Source organism: Engraulis encrasicolus, unplaced genomic scaffold (genome assembly GCF_034702125.1).
Source record: "Engraulis encrasicolus isolate BLACKSEA-1 unplaced genomic scaffold, IST_EnEncr_1.0 scaffold_126_np1212, whole genome shotgun sequence".
Lineage (NCBI taxonomy): Eukaryota > Metazoa > Chordata > Actinopteri > Clupeiformes > Engraulidae > Engraulis > Engraulis encrasicolus.
Window position 1 is genome coordinate 76255 of NW_026944757.1, and position 6719 is coordinate 82973.

The following is a 6719-nucleotide window of genomic DNA, read 5'->3' on the forward strand; positions in this document are numbered from 1 at the left end:
GGCCGGCCCTCTGCGGTGAGGGGTTGTGAAAACCCCTTGCTGGTCGTCGTTGCAGGGGGCAGTTCCTTTGCACATGGCCTGCTTCTCCACAATCCGGCCCTGTGGGTCCCATTGAAATCTGCTAGCAGAGCTGGGGTTTGCTGGAGCAGGGGGTTTTGAAGCAGAGGTTAGGGGTGGTGCTCTGGAGCTTTCCCTTGGTTGGTTTGTTGGGGTCAGTAGTCCTTGTAGCTGTTCTACTAGCTGCGTGCTCAGGGCCTGCACTTGCTACGACAACTCCTTCTTCAGCTCTTGGCGCAGCTCTTCTTTCCACTCGTCCACCTCTCGACAAGGCCAGCCACCAGTCTCCTCCCGCTCTCTCTGGGGCCTGGCATGGGTCTCCTCGCTCCCCCTACGGGGCCGCCCAGCAGTCTCCTCCGTCTCTCTCCTGGACCAACCAGCTGTCTCGTCCCTCCTGTGTGCCGTGCGGGTGGGTCTCGCTCTCACGGCGCTGGCTACGGCGTCCTCGCTGTCATCATCCTGGCCCAACTCTTCTTCCAGAGCACGAGCCTCTTTTGTCAGGTCTTTGAACTCCTGTCGTGGCTGTCGACGTAGGACGCATTGCAATTCAGTCCTTACAGGGCCCGTCTTCAACCCCAGGACAAACTGGTCTAGCAGCACCTCGTCGTTTTCTCCAGCTGCCGCAGCCGTTTCGTCGTACTCGCGCCAGGTCTTTTAAGGCACGAAGTATTTTATGACCAGTGTTGCATTGTAGTTCATCCAACAGGACCACTTTGCGTCGGGTGTCTCCCTCTAGGGCACTGAAGACGAAGTCCACCTGAGAGTGGTTGTGCGTGTAGCATAGCCTGCCATTCCCCAAATCACTGCCGCTCCCCGTTCAACTTTGTATGAAAATGATGTTCACCCTGGCCCTGCCGTGGCCAAACGGTAGGGCACTCGTCTACAATGCGGCTGACCTGGGTTCGATTCCCGGCCCGGGTCCTTTGTCGTCCCTTCCCTGTCTCTCTCTCCCCACTCGCTTATGTCAAAAAAATCTTTTAAAAAAGGAAAAGAAAGGAAAATCTTCACACTGTTACTGCTCCCTGATTTATTCAACGTTTCAACCTCATAGATTTTCGTCAAGGGTACTATAACGTGTTGAATAAAGAAGCAGATTTTTCCTTCTTCTTTTATGTCTTTGTTTGATCCAGCATCTGTTGTTTTTTTATATGTTTTTTTGTTGGTCTTTTTAGACTTTATTATGGACAGGATAGTATGAGAGGTAGACAGGAAGCAAATGGGGAGAGAGACGGGGAGGGGTCAGCAAAGGACCCAAGTCAGGAATCGAACCCGGGTCAGCTGCATGGCAGGCAATTGCCCTACCGGATGGCCACGGCAGCACCCCAGCACCTATTTACTGCATGTACGCACATGCCATGTGCATGTGGGCGCATCCCTCACACTACTTTCCACTTTCCTGGCAGAGCATGCCAATATACAGCACTGGCTGCCAGGAAGGGAGATGGCCATTAAAATCCTGACCCTAAACACTTTCCATTTGTTTAATAGGCTTATTATGAGCTTCGTCTCTCAATGTGTGTCTTGGATGACGGCTCAATGCTTTTATGGAAGGCTGTTTTTTTTCAAAGGAGGTGACATCAGTCAAGCATTTGCTCTTTTTAGATACATTATCGCATCTCTATAAGAGGGTATGTCCGTCGGTTTGTCTGTCTGTCTGTCTGTCTGTCCGTCCGTCCGTCCGTCCGTCCGTCTGTCCGTCCGTCCGTCCGTCCGTCCGTCCGTCCGTCCGTCCGTCCGTCCGTCCGTCCGTCTGAAACGCATTCTTTAAATTGTCATTCCCTCCTGTGTCCACATCTTTGTATGCCTGTCGGACTTGTTTACTTACAGTTGCTTTCCTTTAGCTAATTATTAATTTATGTGTTGTGGAAAAAGATGAAGTTTTAAAAATCAAGACCCAAGGCCTCTTTTTATGACAGACGTGCAAATAAACACTAATGAGAATGACTATGGACGTTTCCAAAGTCTTTTCAGTGGTTTCATCAATTTTGTGTGGATTGATCACTGCATGAAAAGAGGAATTTGTGGATGAGTTTTGCACCTTAAATTGCCTCATACCTCAAGCCACAGCATTTGCGGCTCCCCCATGCCCCCCTCCCATCCCCTTCTTAGAAGAGCCTTTAATATGTAAATGCCAGTGATCAGGTCGGGAGCTGCCCCAGTCAATTTCAAGTGGGGTGGGGTGGGGTGAGGTCAGGTGGGTGGGAGGGAGTGGGGGGTCGGCAGGCCTGTTTCTAGGATTTTGGGGTCCCTAGGCAACGGGATTGTTGGGGGCCCTAGGGCATTTTTTGGCCTTTTACTAAAATGTGTGTGTGTGTGTGTCTGTGTGTGTGTATGTTTTTTCACGCTGCCCAGTGGTGTTTTTCAGAATCACTAACCATTAAACCAGGGGTAGGGGACCTATGTCTCGAGGGCCCTTGAGGCCGTTTTATCCGGCCCCTGATATCATTATAATGTTTTGCAACTTCACATGAAATAGGCCTATGACATATTTTGCAGGCCTAAAGGAATCTTAGAAATTACATTTCCAATGCAATTAAGTTATATTCAGGGGACCTAGAAAAGGTGGGGACTGTTTTAAAGGTGTCTACCTTTAAAGATGTCTATATGTCTATATAGGCCTAAAGGTGTCTATATAGGCCTAAATTTTATGGGGAAATCCTGATTTGTGTTCATAGTACGGCCCCCGGAGGATTTCATGACCATGGTAGGAATTTGAAGTGGCCCCTCGAATGAAAAAGGTCCCCCACCCCTGCATTAAACCTTTCTACTAGCCACAGCTTTGCTGTCAGTACATTTTATTACGATACTATGCTCAGAAATTAAGTTGATCAAACAATTCGATCTGTGCTATAAACATTTAAATGAACCTACAGAATAGGCTATCAAAATAGAATCATCTGAATGATCTTTCTTGGACATACATTTTGAAGTGACCCTTCGAATTAAAAAGGTTCCTCAGCTGCTTTTGAGGAAAAACATCAATGTGCTTGGCCACTCTGGTTTTTAAATGGTATTCTGAACTAAAGCAAGGATTGTTCAAGTTAGTTGAAAATAGACCGTCTCTGGTTAAATTAGTTCTACACCAAGCCTTTAGGTGGCAGTAAAACTAATTTGCACAATGCGAATTCCACACACAAGCCACAAAGAAGCCATCAGCAGCGGTCAACATCACCTTCCTGATTGAACAGAACCACGCGCTGTCTGTGTGGTTTACAAGTTTCTTGGCGATATGGGGGAAAAGTTCCTCACATACCAACGGAAAATGGGCGTCATATACATGTAAGTACATTTTACTCAACTGTGGTTTAAAGTTTCAGTACTCAAGAGCGATTGAATAGCTCCTCTGAACACAGATCCGCCATTGCTAAGTTATGGCACAGCCGTTTTACATAGCTGGTAGCTCGAGTCCCCTCAATGTGACTACACTAGTTGCTGCTGTACGCTAGTAAATTCTGATGACTTGCGAGCATCGTAATGACAAAATGCTGTGGTGAAACGGTGAATATGTTAAGTATACTTGTTGATGGTAAATTGTTTGACATTGCTCGTTCTCAGTTGCCTTTCCCCTGCCTAAAGATAGACAAAGGCTACCGTTAGCATGCTATTGCGTTAGCTCATCAACTAGATGCTGGGCACTGCTCATTTTTCACGTCTGCCCGGTATTTCGCTGATGAACTAACGCTTAGACGCCTTGCCAATGTATTTTAAAAAATGCATAGGCGACGTTGGAAAGACTGGTGTGCCGTCTGGGTATGTTGGTTTTCAGTGCTGGGCAGTAGCGAAGCGACTAGTTTAATTACATTCTCTAGTAGCTTGGTCGTAGCGTCACTACTATGTATCGAGTAGCTAACATCCCTGTAGTAATGCTATTTTTCCTCAAGTAGCGACGTTGTCTACAAAAGCTACAATTTGTCCCCCATCGATTTTACTCAATGATTTTTGTTTTACTTTCTCTATCCTGAAACCTAGGCAGTCACACAGGGGTTCCAAGACCCACCGGCGTAAAATCAAGTCAAAGGTGGGATATAATTTAGTTCCATGCTACTTTGAAACGGTGGTAGATGGACACTCCCAACTGAGATCGCTCCCGGACGTGCAGTCCCAGGTGTTTCTATCACTCCCGGACGTAGTCCCACCCGATTATATTTCACGTATTATCATACACTGCCACATACAAGCAATTTAGGGTTAGGGTTAGGTTTAGGGTCAAGGTTAGGGTTAGGGTTAGAAACAAAAAACTAACATCAAAAAGATAACTAGCTCCGTTATATGGCGGTGGGACCGATAGTCTGGCTAGTGGGAGCGAGCCGACAGGGGAGCGTCCTGCGTTGGGAGCGTCAATCAGGGAATCGTTCTCAGTAACGAGAGCTCAATGTATCAGCGCGAGCTCAATGTCGACCAGAGTGGTCAAGTTGAGCACGCCACCCCGAAATCAATGTGAAATACCCTGCCATTTGCAACAGTAGGCAACCTGTCCTTAAAAAGTATGGGTCCTCAAAACAGCACTTGTTGCACAAATAAGTGTAGATGGCCTCTTCAAGAAATTGAAATTATGTATGGTCACTTTTTCTTATTGTTTCACGTGGAGGTCTACTGACCTTGTCTAAATGTAGGCTAGTTTATGTCCATGTATTATATTAGGACCCAAGGTTAATGGGTTATTCTATTTACCATGTTTTCACAGGCTGCTGTCTCATAATATGGCGAATACGAGTCACCTGAAGGCCTAACTCGCCATAGAAGACTGAAAGAATGTAAGATTAACTTCTTTGTGACCAATATGACTTGCTCATTGATACATTTGCTATGTCAATATGAGGTGCATGGCAAAGTATTTAATTTATTTGTCTCGCTTCTAGGAGCTGTAGAAACAACAGGGTGTTCTTTTTCAGGGTATTCTTTTTTATAGAACTGGACAGGTCATTTATTCGTTCCCCTTGTTTTTGAAGTGTCCTGCAGGATGCTGTGTCCTGCAATCCTGTGTGCTGTGCTACAGACGCATGTGGAGGTCAACCCAAAATGGGCACAGTCTCACCGCAGAAGAGTGAAAGAGGGTAAGCTTAACCTATAGCCTACGTCAGGGTCGGGGAACCTTTCTCATTCAAAGAGCCACTTCAAATTCATCCGAGGGGCCGTAAAAGTCCTCCAAGGGCCGTACTATGAACACAAACCAGGATTTTCCCTTTCACTTTAGGCCTATATTGAAGGCAGCCACATTTAAACAAACACCACTTTCTTCAGGTTCCCTGAATATAACTTAATTGTATTGCAAATGTATTTTCTAAGATTCCTTTACAAAATATGTCATATTTCATGTGAAGCTGAATAGCATTAAAATTATATTGGGGGGCCAGATAAAACTGCCTCAAGGGTCGCAAACGGCCCTAGAGACATAGGTTCCCCACCCCTGGCCTACATTGTCAATATGACTTGTGCTACTTTATAGATAAGTAATCAATGCTGTGCATTGCTATGTTTTGATTTATTTTCTTACATCCTACAGATCCTGGCAGGGAGACGGTAGTGTCCTGCAGAATGGTGATGGGCCAATCTTACAAGAGACCACAGAAAACTGATATAGTGTAAGATTATCCCTGTTGGGCTCAATAGGTCTTGCTTATTGACATATTTGCTATGTCAATATGAGGTGCATGGCAAAGTATTTATTTATTTGTCTCGCTTCTAGGAACTATAGAAACAACAGTGCCTGCTGCAGTATAATGAGGACACCCTGAGCAGAGAGCTCCAATAGACCCAGGTCCAGTGTCTTGGCAGGGTGAAATGGCACTGATATGGGTATGTACTAATGTCAGTTAAAATGAATGAATGAATTAATTCTCATATCTGAATAATGTGAACACTGGATTTACCACACACATACACACACACACACACCCACACACCCTAAGCCTAGATGATTTGGACCCAAGGTTACTTTTACCACAGCTCTGGCACATCCATTTTCATTTGTTTAATAACTGGTCAGGTAATTTATTCATTCCCCTTGTTTGTTTTTTTGTTTTTTTTGTAGTGTCCTGCAGGATGCTGTGTCCTGCAATCCTGTGTGCTGTGCTACAGACGCGTGTGGAGGTCAACCCAAAATGGGCACAGTCTCACCACAGAAGAGTGAAAGAGGGTAAGCTTAACCTATAGCCTACGTCAGTGGTGGGGAACCTTTCTCATTCGAAGGGCCAATTCAAATTAATCCGAGGGGCCGTAAAAGTTCTCCAAGGGCCGTACTATGAACACAAACCAGGATTTTCCCCTTCACTTTAGACCTATATTGAAGGCAGCCACATTTAAACAAACACCACCTTCTTCAGCTTCCCTGAATATAACTTAATTGTATTGCAAATGTATTTTCTAAGGTTCCTTTACAAAATATGTCATATTTTATGTGAAGCTGAATAACATTAAAATTATATCGGGGACCAGATAAAACGGCCTCAAGGGTCGCAAACGGCCCTCAAGACATAGGTTCCCCACCCCTGGCCTACATTGGCAATATGACTTGTGCTACTTTATAGATAAGTTCTCAATGCTGTGCATTGCTATGTTTTGATTTATTTTCTTACATCCTACATATCCTGGCAGGGAGACATAGTGCATGAGACCATAGAAGACTGAAATAGGACATTATCCCTGTTGGGCTCAATATGACT

At 45.3% G+C, this 6719-nt stretch overlaps 1 long non-coding RNA gene across 1 annotated transcript; it reads left to right on the plus strand.

Annotated features, from left to right (window-relative positions):
- The first annotated feature begins 5039 nt into the window (after positions 1-5039).
- Positions 5040-6193, plus strand: LOC134442218 (uncharacterized). Its single transcript, XR_010033338.1, has 4 exons — positions 5040-5111; positions 5561-5639; positions 5744-5853; positions 6089-6193. It is a non-coding gene; the product is annotated as an uncharacterized LOC134442218 (long non-coding RNA).
- The last annotated feature ends 526 nt before the right edge of the window (positions 6194-6719 follow it).